We start from the raw sequence: 12272 nt of genomic DNA, 5'->3' as shown, positions 1-12272 counted from the left end.
TTGCCATCCATTCAGACTTTGAGAAATCATGTTGACTTGCTGAGTCAACATTTTGTTCTGAGCCAATATGACATTCAGAGCATCAATTTCAAGAACTCTCTTCCTTTGAGGCGTCCCATTATTCATGGAATTCCTCTAAGAAGTGTATATGAACTGGTTATTTGCAACCATATCAATAAGTTCTTGAGCCTCTGCAGGTGTTTTCTTTAGGTGAATGGATCCACCTGCAGAATGGTCTAGTGACGTCTTAGAGAACTCAGATAGACCATAATAGAATATATCTATCATGGTCCATTCTGAAAACATGTTAGAAGGACATCTTTTGGTCATCTGCTTGTATCTTTCCCAAGCTTCATAGAGGGATTCACCATCTTTTTGTTTGAAGGTTTGAACATCCACTCTAAGTTTGCTCAGCTTTTGAGGAGGAAAGAACTTAGCCAAGAAGGTCGTGACCAGCTTATCCCAAGAGTTCAGGCTATCTTTAGGTTGAGAGTCCAACCATGTTCTAGCTCTATCTCATACAGCAAAAGGGAAAAGCATGAGCCTGTAGACTTCAGGATCTACTCCATTAGTCTTAACAGTCTCACAGATCTGCAAGAACTCAGTTAAAAACTGGTAGGGATCTTCTGATGGAAGTCCATGAAACTTGCAGTTTTGTTGCATTAGAGCAACTAATTGCAGTTTCAGCACAAAATTGTTTGCTCCAATGGCAGGAATTGAGATGCTTCTTCCATCAAACTTGGAAGTAGGTGTAGTATAATCACCAAGCATCCTCCTTGTATTATTGTTGTTGGGTTCAGCTGCCATATCCTTTTCTTGTTCGAAAATTTCAATAAGGTTGTCTCTAGATTGTTGTAATTTAGCTTCTCTTAGTTTTCTCTTCAGAGTCCTTTCAGGTTCAGGATCAGCTTCAACAAGAATGCCTTTTTCCTTATTCCTGCTCATATGAAAGAGAAGAGAACAGAAAAAGAAGAGGAATCCTCTATGTCACAGTATAGAGATTCCTTTATGTTAGTAGAAGAAGAAAGGGAATAAGAGTGAAGAAGAATGAATAATTCAAACACAAGGGTGAGGATAGGGGCAGTGATTTGAGATGAAGAGAAGTCTTAGTAAATGAATAAATAAGTAGAATAAGATGAGAGACAGAAGTTTTCGAAAATAATTTTGAAAAGGAGTTTATGATTTTCGAAAATTAAGATAAGAAATAAAATTAAAATTAAAATTTAAACAATTAATCAATTAAAAAGAATTTTGAAAAAGAGGTGAGGTATTTTCGAAAATTAGAGAGAGAAAATTAGTTAGGTGGTTTTAAAAAAGATAAGAAACAAACAACAGTTAATTGGTTAGTTTGAAAAAGATTTGAAAATCAAATTTGAAAAGATAAGAAGATAAGAAGATATTTTGAAATCAAATTTTTGAAAAAAAGATAAAATTTAAAAAAAAAAGATATGATAAAAAGATATGATTAAAAAGATATGGTTAGAAAAGATTATTTTTAAAATTAAAATTAATTACTTGACTAACAAGAAACTAAAAGATATGATTCTAGAATTTAAAGATTGAACTTTTCTTAACAATAAAGTAACAAACTTCAAATTTTTTAATCAATCACATTATTTGTTAGTTAAGTTTCGAAAATTTGAAATAAAATAAGAAAAAGATTTTGAAAAATAGTTTTAAATTTTCAAAAATCATAAGATAAAAGTAAGAAAGATTTGATTTTTGGAAAAGATTTTGAAAAGATAAGATTTTTAAAATTTGAAAATTTGACTTGACTTACAAGAAACAACTAATTTTAAAAATTTTTTGACTAAGTCAACCCAAATTTTTTAAATTTTGAGAGAAAAAAGAAAAAGATATTTTTTATTTTTGACTTTTTAATTATGAGAGAGGAAAACACAATTATGACCCAAAACATGAAAATTTTGGATCAAAACACATGATGCATGCAAGAACACTATGAATGTCAAGATGAACACCAAGAACACTTTGAAGATCATGATGAACATCAAGAACTTATTTTTGAAAAATTTTTAATGCAAAGAAAACATGCAAGACACCAAACTTAGAAATCTTTAATGCTTAGAAACTATGAATGCAAAAATGCACATGAAAAACAATAAAAGACACAAAACAAGAAAACATCAAGATCAGACAAGAAGACTTACCAAGAACAACTTGAAGATAATGAAGAATACTATGAATGCATGAATTTTCGAAAAATGCAAGAACAAGATGAATATGCAATTGACACCAAACTTAAAACATGACACAAGACTCAAACAAGAAACACAAAATATTTTGGTTTTATGATTTTATAAAAAAAAAATTTTGGATTTTATTTTATATTTTTCGAAAAACATATAGGAAAAAGGAAGTAATGAATTCAAAGTCCTCAATCAAAATCCCAGGAATCATACCAGGTTAGTCTAAAGCATGATGGCCAGCCAAGCTTCAGCATACCATTTTGAAACTCTAGAATTCATTTTTAAAAACTCTGAAGGATTTTTCGAAAACAAAAGGAAAATTTTGAAAAATATTTTTGAAAACTTTTTGAAAAGAAAAGAAAATTACCTAATCTGAGCAACAAGATGAACCGTCAGTTGTCCATACTTGAACAATCCCCGGCAACAGCGCCAAAAACTTGGTGGACGAAATTGTGATTCATACTTAAATTGTTGTTCGAAATTGATTCCCCGGTAATGGCCCCAAAAACTTGGTGCTCAATACCATGGTCTAAACATAATTTCACAACTTTGCTCAACTAACCAGCAAGTGCACTGGGTCGTCCAAGTAATAAACCTTATGTGAGTAAGGGTCGATCCCACGGAGATTGTTGGTATGAAGCAAGCTATGGTCATCTTGTAAATCTCAGTCAGGCGGATAATAAATGGTTATGGAGTTTTCGAATAATAATAATAAATAAACAGAAAATAAAGATAAAAATACTTATGTAGATCATCGATGGGAATTTCAGATAGGCGTATGAAGATATTGTGCTCCTTCTGAATCTCTGCTTTCTTACTGCCTTCATCCAATCCTTCTTACTCCTTTCCATGGCAAGCTGTATGTAGGGCATCACCGTTGTCAATGGCTACATCCTATCCTCTCAGTGAAAAAGGTCCAAATGCTCTGTCACGGCACGACTAATCATCTGTCGGTTCTCGATCATGTTGGAATAGAATCCCTTGATTCTTTTGCGTTTGTCATTGACGAATGGATTTTTGACGGTTTAGAATTTCACTAATAAAATCTCGTTGAAGTATAGTCTCTAAACCAACAATAATCCTTTCATGCAAAAATTTGTTTGTCACAAGTACAAACCCCTAAAATCTATAAACCGAAGTATTTAAACCTCGGGTCGTTCTCCCTAGGATTTACAATAAAGTGTCTTGTTATTGGTTGTGAGTTATGATTGGGGTTTTTAAGATTTTGGACAAGAAATATAAATGGCAAGAAAATAAACTAACAACTAACAAAGCTCTTGGCAAGATACGAGAATTAGAAGTTCTATCCTAGTTATCCTCTTCAATTGTGATAACAAATTGTCCATTGCTCCCACTTAGTTAACCTCTAACCATGGAGGAAAGTCAAGTGGATGAATCAATTTGATTCCTCAAGTCCTAATCAACTCCTAAAGGAAAGACTAGCTTTAGAGGCATTCAAATCAATTAGCAACTTCTAATTATCAATCAACAAAGGAATTAGATAACTCAAGAGTCACTAATTACTCTACCTAGGCCAAGAGGAACAAAACCTACACTAAAATCCCACCAAGCATTTCATCAAACACTTGGAAGGCACAAAAGAAAAGCAAAGCAAATTGACAACAAGAATAGAATCTAACAACATTTATTGAAAGGAATTAACAACAACAATCAAAAGAAACACATTTATTATGAATTACCTTTTATTGAATTGGAAGAAAGTAGAAGAAACAATACTAGATCTACAACAAAATATAAGAACAACATAAAGGAAATTGCAATAAAAGAATGGAAGAAGAATGAATGTAACAACAAGGAATTGAGATGTAGAAGTAGAAGAAAGAAAAGATTAAAATCTAGATCTAAGAACTAAACCTATTCCTAATCCTAATTCTAGAGAGAAGAGAGAGCTTCTCTCTCTAGAAACTAACTCTAACTACTAAACTAAACTAATGGTCAAAAGTTATGATGAGCATAATCCTCTCCCCTTCCCCTTAATCCTTCATCATTTTATTCCTTTCCCTTAGCAGTTTTGGCGCCAAAAATGGGTTCAGAAACCCTCTCAAATCGCCAGGCACGTGTTGCATTAGTGAGGTCATGTGCCATCATCGGCGCGTGCGCGCATGGTACGCGTGCGCGTCCTTGGCCGATTCCGCAATGTGCGCGTGAGCGCCTTGTGCGCGTGCGCGTGCATGGCTGATTTTGCCTCTTTGACTTTTAATGCTTCTCTCCACTTGTATGCTTCCTTCCTTGCTTCCTTTGATCCATGCCTAGCCTATTTCATCCTGAGATTACTAACAAACATATCAAGGCATCTTATGGAATCAAAGAGAAAATAGAATTCATCACAATAAGGCTTAAAAAGCATGGTTTTACACTTAAGCACGAATACGGGAGAGATAACAAAATCATGCTAATTCCTAGGCTAAATGTGACAAAAGGCTATCAAGATGCTCTAAATTCAATACAAAACAAACCGTCAAATTGGGGTTTGTCAACCTCCCCACACTTAAGCCTTAGCATGTCTTCATGCTAAAATAAGAAGGAACTAAGGGTTATGACATTTATTTGGATGCAACTAAACTATGTGAATCCTATCTACATGCAACTACCTAAAGCAATTGGAAGTGCTTAGTTCAAACAAATCAATTTCCAAGAGAGCATGCATAAGCACAAGAGCTAGGCATATAGGAACTAAGTCCAAACCACAATTGTATTGAATTATCAAAAGGAGTTCAACTTGCAAGAATATGGATAATATGGGTGAATGCATGTGTTTGAACTTTTGAACCCTCACCGGATGTGTATCCGCTCTATTCACTCAAGTGTTTAAGGGTTAATTCACTCAATTCTCTTCTAATCATGTTTTCCAAAATTTGATTTTCTTCTAACAATCAACACTTATTCAATGCATGCATACATTCATCATGAGGTCTTTCATTTAGGTTGTAATGGGGTTAGGGTCAAGGTAGGATCATTTATGGTTAAGTGGACTAGGATTTGAATCTTTGATTAGCATAGACTTTCCCACCTAACCTACATAATGACCTATACAAATTCAAACTACTCTAACCACCCGTTCTTCACTTTTTCTTACGTACTCATGCATTCTTATTTGATTTATAACACCTATGCATTGATTCCCTTTTTATTGACTTCACCCTGGGGCATTTTGTCCCCTCTTTATTACATATATATTTTTTTCTTTTTCATCATCATATATTTTTTCTTTATATTTTTTTCTCTTTTTTTCCATTCATTTTTTTTTCTTTATATACTTCTCTTTTTTTTTCTTTCAACTATATACAAGAATATCAATGCATAAGGTCCCTACATTTAATCAATACATGAATATGTACCCAATTCCTAAACATGAAAGTCTACTACCCCTTTTATCCCATCCCATGTTCCCAAGCCTCACCAACTTGAATAATAAACACTCTCACTAGCCTAGGCTAATCAAAGATCCAAACAAGGACTTTTCATTGGTTTTCCGCCTTGGGCTTGTAATGAGCTAAAATGAGAATAAGTTGGTTGAACATAGGCTCAAATTGGCTAACAAAGGAATACAAAAGGGTTGGCCATTTGGGTAAGTGGCTAATGAAGTGATGGCCTCAATCACACAAATGCATAAATACAAGAAATAATTGGACATATAGAATCAAGCAAATCAAGGATCACAATCATAGAAAGAGAACAATTTCACACAAGAATGGAAAACAAGTGGTTATAAAATGTAACCACATTAATAAGCTCAAGTCTCACAAGCTTGTGTTCTTAGTTCAATACATGCTTCACAAAGTATGAAATTCAAGCAAGTCTCACCAAAAATTTTCTTTCAATCAATTGGGTTAATTCCCTATATTTAAACTTTTTTTCTTGCAAAATCTCAATGTTTAACTAAGCATTGTTGTGATTGGAAAATTCAAAGATTTTCTTAGTTCACCCTTCTCTCTTTTTTTTTCTCAAAGTCAATTTCTTATGCAAAAAGGGTGACTAAGTATTTGCAATTCAAAGTATGATTTCTAATCACAACCACAACTAAAAATAAAGATAAACAAAATGTATAAAGAAAAATCCAACTAAAAGTACGAAATCTAGCATCAAAAAACATCTAAAAATATCCAAAAGCATCAAAATATCTAAAATCCAAAATAAGCAATAAAAGTATCCAAAGCAAACTAGAAATGCATCAAAATATATACAAAGATGTGCAAAATAAGATAACTAGGCCGAAGAGTTCACCGGTTCCCAAATAATACTACCGGTGCCCTCCCCACACTTAAAATCAAGTATCGTCCTCGATGCTACACCGGAGGATCAGTGGGAGGTACAACGATAGGCTCTGGCTCTGACTGTGGCTGTGGGACCGGTGCCTCCTGAGTCTGTGGCGGCTCTGTAGTGTCAGGGGCATCCTGCTGAACCAGTGCCTCCGCGTCCTCCTCCTGATGATCCTGCTCATCGGAGGTCAGAGAATCGGGAAGCGGAGGTAGCTCAGCGCCCAAAGAGATAAGTGCCTGGTCCATCCGATCTAATCGGCGTCTGACATGGCGTCGCTCTCGCTCTAAGAACCGGAAAAGACGCTGGACCAGGAGATAGGTAGGCTCAGGTGCTGCTGGAGGGTCTGTAGATGAAGAAGGAGCTGTGGCTGTAGAAGATGATGGGCCAGCTGTAGGGGCTGATGGTGAAGGTGTCCCAATGACAGCTCTAGCCCGCGAGCAGCGTCTAGCAGGTGGCCTCTCGTGCACCCAACCACCCCAGGGGATAGTAACCTCGCTGTCATCAGCATCAGGGGGTGGTGGTCGCACATCATCGTCCAACCATGGGACCTCAGCTAGGGCTGCCATACTCGTGACCAAGGTAGGAAATGGGAGTAGGCCACGAATATGCGCCCGCCACATGCACTGTCTAATAAGTCTAGGGAAAGAGACATCCCTCCCCTCCATGACGCAACCAATCAGCAGGAGCATCTCCATGGGGATCTCAAAAAAGTGGGTGGTAGGCAGGACATAGTGGGCGAAGATCATCTGCCAAGTCCTAGCCTCCCTAGTCAAATGAGTAAACAACATCCCCTTCGGCTTGGTGTTGCCCGCATCCATAACCCATGTAGCGTCCGGTATCCCAATCACGCGCCGAAGCGCCTCATAATCGAAAGTCATGGTATGGATGGCAATCTCAGCCTGCTGATGGGCACACATGTCATCCGGAATATGCCGACACTGTAATGCCTCCCCAATGGCGGTCTCAGTGATCATGATCTCCCTACCCCGCACCTGAACCGAATCCAATGTCGGACGGAAAAAAGTTGCAGTAGAATTCCTTCACCCAAGATATATTGATGTCACCCAACTCTCGGTCAACAAAGTCAATACCTAAGTCAAGGATCCGACCAGTAATGGACCGTCTCACATCATTAGGTAGGAGCAACTTCTTCTCAATATTTAGCTTAATTGTCCGATATCTAGAAAACCGAAGCTCACAGTAGAGGTTGGGGAATTTTTCTGGATTGGGAGAAGGCAACTGCTGATTTTCTTTTTCTTCCTCACTTAACGGATTCTTAGCATAATGTTTGTAGATGGAAGGAATGGAGGGGGTAGAGTGTTTTCTCTTCTTAGAGGCAGTGGCTATGGCTTTGCCTTTATCCGACATCCTGAAAAATATGATAGAATATATAAAACATTTAGCATGTAACAAAGAAGGCATGTTCAGGATATAATGGACAAAGAACAATCATGATGTTGCAACGAATATGCAAAAGTGAACAAGTGAACCAAGACAAATGCAAACTCTATTAAAGTCAACAACTCCTAATCAAAAGGCAATAATATCATCATATACTTGAAAGAATTGTTAAAGATGGTTAAAGGTGAGTGGAAGTTAGATGGTTAACGAAATTAGTAAGTTAGAAAAGTAGGTTAGTGATATGAAGATATTTATGCGCAATGAAAAGAAAAGTTGTGGTTTATGTTCACGATGATTGTGCAAATCCGGGAAGTCAAAAAGAAACGGAATTTTGCCCAAAATTGAATTGAAGACCAAAATGAACTAATTTCCTTGAAAATCGGGCAGCATTCCGGCTTAAAATTGGACGTTCCCGGATAGCAAACTAGCACAATAAGCATAGAAAACAATACCAAACAAGCACAACAGCAGTCAGATCTTATTGGGCAACACATTTTGCATGAAACAACAACCCAAAACCAACATACAGTACCTAAGGAAGCAAACAGCAAATAAGCACATACGGAGCAATTATCAGGCCTAGAATCCTTTATCCAGCCCTAGCTACCTAACCGCAATTATTTCTATCTAACCTAACATACTAAGTTCTAAGTCTAACTAACTAATATGCAACTACAGAAAAACAGAAAAACAGAGTAATAAAAAGGAAAAAAAACAGAAAAAAAAAAGAGATAACAGCAATGGAGCAGGAACCTGGGAGCAGAGAAGAACTAAGAATGGAAAGGGAACTAGGGAGGGTAAGGTCAGGAGTCGCGCCGCCGTTGACGGTGGCGGGGAGTGGCCGAAAAGGAGCGGCGGTGGTGGCTGACGGTGCTGTGAAGGTGAGGGACGGGGCAGAGAGCAGATGAGAGGAAGAGGACGTCGAGTGGGTAGAGGAATAGAGTTGCCGGCGGTGATGGTGGGCCCGCGGCGGAGATGGTGGGGAGGAAAGAGAAAAAGAAAATGGGGGGGGGGAAGAAGAAAGAAGTGCGCTGCGGCGCAACGTTCTTCGCGTCTTAGGGTTCCCATTTTTTGAATCGGCGCGAGCGAGCACACTGCACGTCCGCGTCCATTGAGAGAACGTAATCCCTACGCGCGCGCGTACAGTGCGCTTAAGCGTGGATGAGCAAAATGGGAAAGGACGCGTGCGCGTACGGTGCGCGCACGCGAGCATGGAGTTGGGCTAGGGGCTTAGAGTTGGCCCAACTCAGGCCTAACTCTCTGGGGAATGGCCTGGGAGTCGCGCTATCAGATCGGCGCGCACGCGGTATGTACGCGTCCGCGTGCAGTGAGAAAATTTGGAGGTCCACGCGTAAGCGTGCAGTGCGCTCTATCGTGGGATGGCAGAATAGGTAAGGGCGCGTGCGCGTACCGTGCGCGCACGCGTAAGTTGATGATTTATGACAAGATGGCGCGCACGCGGCAAGTGCGCGTCCGCGCGAAGCAAGTTGGGCCAGGGGCTTAAGGTTGGCCCAGAAATGGCTCAACTCTCTGTGGATTGGCTCAATCGTTGCAACAGCAAATCGGCGCAGGCGCGGCAAGTGCGCGTCCGCATGAACGTCCATGTGCTTAAGGACGGCGCGCACGCACGTTGTGCGCGTCCGCGTGTATTGCGTTGGGCTCAAGGCATAATGTTTGCCCAAGGGAGGCCCAACTCTCGGGTGTGTGGCTCATGGTGCGTCCATACAGGGACGCGGGCGCGTACATGGTGCGCGCGCGTCCAGCCCCCTTCTTCTTCTTTTTTTCTTTTTTTTTTCAGAAAACAAATTGCTGGGTGCTCCCCTCAATGTTGACAACTCTTATTCACTCAACCATCATACAATTCACAAAAATACAATTTTTGATATTATTCATCTACTACTAAACATAACATGCATGTGACTAAGCTAACAATTAAGTTGTACAAACAAATTTGTATGAAACATCTACCTACAATGGTAACTCAAATCACTTATTAAGTAAATTTAGAAGAGTGGAAAGAGTTTACCATGGTGGGGTGTCTCCCACCTAGCACTTTTGGTTTAAGTCCTTAAGTTGGACATTTTGAGAAGCTCCTTGTCATGGTGGCTTATGCTTGTACTCATCCTTGAATCTCCAAGGATCTTTGCTTCTCAATTGGTTGACAGAATTTCTAACCATCTTCATCAAGCTTGGGCAAAGTTCCACCCAAGATATGAGTCCCCATAGTTGGTTTTCACATAGCGAACCGGGATCCCATATCTTGTCTTCACACCCATCCGTTAGTTGAGTTTCATGGTTTTGTCGGATGAACGGTTGACATAAAGGTGATTGACACATAGAATTCTCTTTATTCCACCAATGCTTCCTTCTAGGCCCATACACAGTGATCCTTGTCCAACCATCATCCCTATACCTTGGGGCCTTGACCTTGATAAGCTTAACACCTACTTTCCAACCACTACACAACTCATTTTCACTTTTAATTCCACAAAGAGTTCTAAGTTGACCATCATTTTCAATTAAACCATATTCAAGTGAGAAATTAAAGCTTAGGGATAGAGATTTTACCCACTTAAATGTTGTATTGGATGGTAATTTGGGGAGAGAGGCTTCCCCACACTTAGACAATGCAAGGTCCTCTTTCTTGTGCTCTTCTTTAGTTGTTTCCACCTCTTCACAATTTTCTTCAATTTCAACCTCATCCTCTTTGTTACGTGGCTTGGTGTTATCTTCAAGAACTTCATCTTGTCCAATGAGAGGCGATTCAATTTTGGATAGAAATGTATTGATGAATGAGTTCATCTCTTGATCAACCTCTTCATATTCTTCGATTTCAATATACACCATGCCATTCTCGTTTTCCTTAGGAGGTTGTGCACACTCTTCTATAGTTTCAGCTTCATGTCCAATGGGAGAGGATTCCATTGTAGAGAGAAATTCATCCATGATTGAATCCATCTCTTTAAAAGCCTCTTCTAAGTCTCCAACGATGATATGCCTTGGAGGTTGTGCACCCTCCTCAACATTGATATCAAGCTTCTTGGAAGAGTGCTCCATGATGCTACATTCCCATGGACTTTCAACATCTCCTAACTCTTCAACCACGTCTTCCTTTTCTTCAATGATCATAGGCTTCTCCAATTGTTCCAACACAAAATTCAACTCCCCCTTCTCCACCGGATTTTCCAATTTCTCCTTCATGCTTCGCTCTTCTTGTGACTTCGCACATGTGGTCACAGAAGTACCTTGAGTGTTTAAGAATTGGTAGGCTAAAGAGTGCACTACCTTAGTCAAGTTGGTCACGAACTCAAGTGTATCCCGCTTCATGGCCTCTTGTCCTTGAAGTAACAAAGTGAGAGAATCGTCTATTGGGGCTTGTGGTGGGTAGGAAGGTTCATCGTTTTGGAGAGAGAGTTCATAATAGGAAGGTGGTTCTTTTTGGTAAGGTTGTGGAGATTGTGTGTATTGAGGTGGTTCTTGGGAGTAATCTTGATAGGGTTGTGGTTGTTCTAAGGGTTCTTGCTCATAATGGTCATAAGAGTATGGTATGGATGATTGGTCATATGATGGATATGGATCATAGGGTGGTGTTTGGTAATGAAAAGCTCGTGAGAATGGTTGAGGTTCATGTTGAGGATAGGATTCATAGGCATATGATGGTGGTTGTTGAGTGTCACAAAAAGAATCATCATAGCCGTTAAATTGGCATGCATTAGGATGGAAATTATACCTATGAGTATCCGGAGGTTGTTGCCAATAGAAGTGATCAATTCCTTGAGGCTCCTCCCATCTTTGTTGGTTCCATCCATGGTACATGTTGCCATTAAAGTTCACATTTCCTACAACACAATTAGAACCAAACTCAAAACCAAAGTGAGAATTCATAGTGAGAGAACAAAATAAAACTAACAAGAAATTAAGAAACAAACAAAAGATAAACCTATTCACAATATTCACATATGTACAATAACCAATAACACAACACCATTGCAAATCCCCGGCAATGGCGCCATTTTGAAGAATGGATTTTTGACGGTTTAGAATTTCACTAATGAAATCTCGTTGAAGTATAGTCTCTAAACCAACAATAATCCTTTCATGCAAAAATTTGTTTATCACAAGTACAAACCCCTAAAATCTATAAACCGAAGTATTTAAACCTCGGGTCGTTCTCCCTAGGATTTACAATAAAGTGTCTTGTTATTGGTTGTGAGTTATGATTGGGGTTTTTAAGATTTTGGACAAGAAATATAAATGGCAAGAAAATAAACTAACAACTAACAAAGCTCTTGGCAAGATACGAGAATTAGAAGTCCTATCCTAGTTATCCTCTTCAATTGTGATAACAAATTGTCCATTGCTCCCACTTAGTTAACCTCTAAC

The 12272-nt window shown here is 38.8% G+C and overlaps 1 non-coding gene across 1 annotated transcript; it reads left to right on the top strand.

The window, feature by feature from the left end:
* The first annotated feature begins 299 nt into the window (after positions 1-299).
* Positions 300-408, top strand: LOC130964637 (small nucleolar RNA R71). Its single transcript, XR_009080723.1, has one exon. It is a non-coding gene; the product is annotated as a small nucleolar RNA R71 (small nucleolar RNA).
* Positions 409-12272: the final 11864 nt, after the last annotated feature.

This window comes from Arachis stenosperma, chromosome 2 (assembly GCF_014773155.1).
Source record: "Arachis stenosperma cultivar V10309 chromosome 2, arast.V10309.gnm1.PFL2, whole genome shotgun sequence".
NCBI classification, from domain to species: domain Eukaryota; kingdom Viridiplantae; phylum Streptophyta; class Magnoliopsida; order Fabales; family Fabaceae; genus Arachis; species Arachis stenosperma.
Note: the sequence above shows the minus strand (reverse complement) of the source record. Positions and strands in the feature narration are given on the sequence as shown.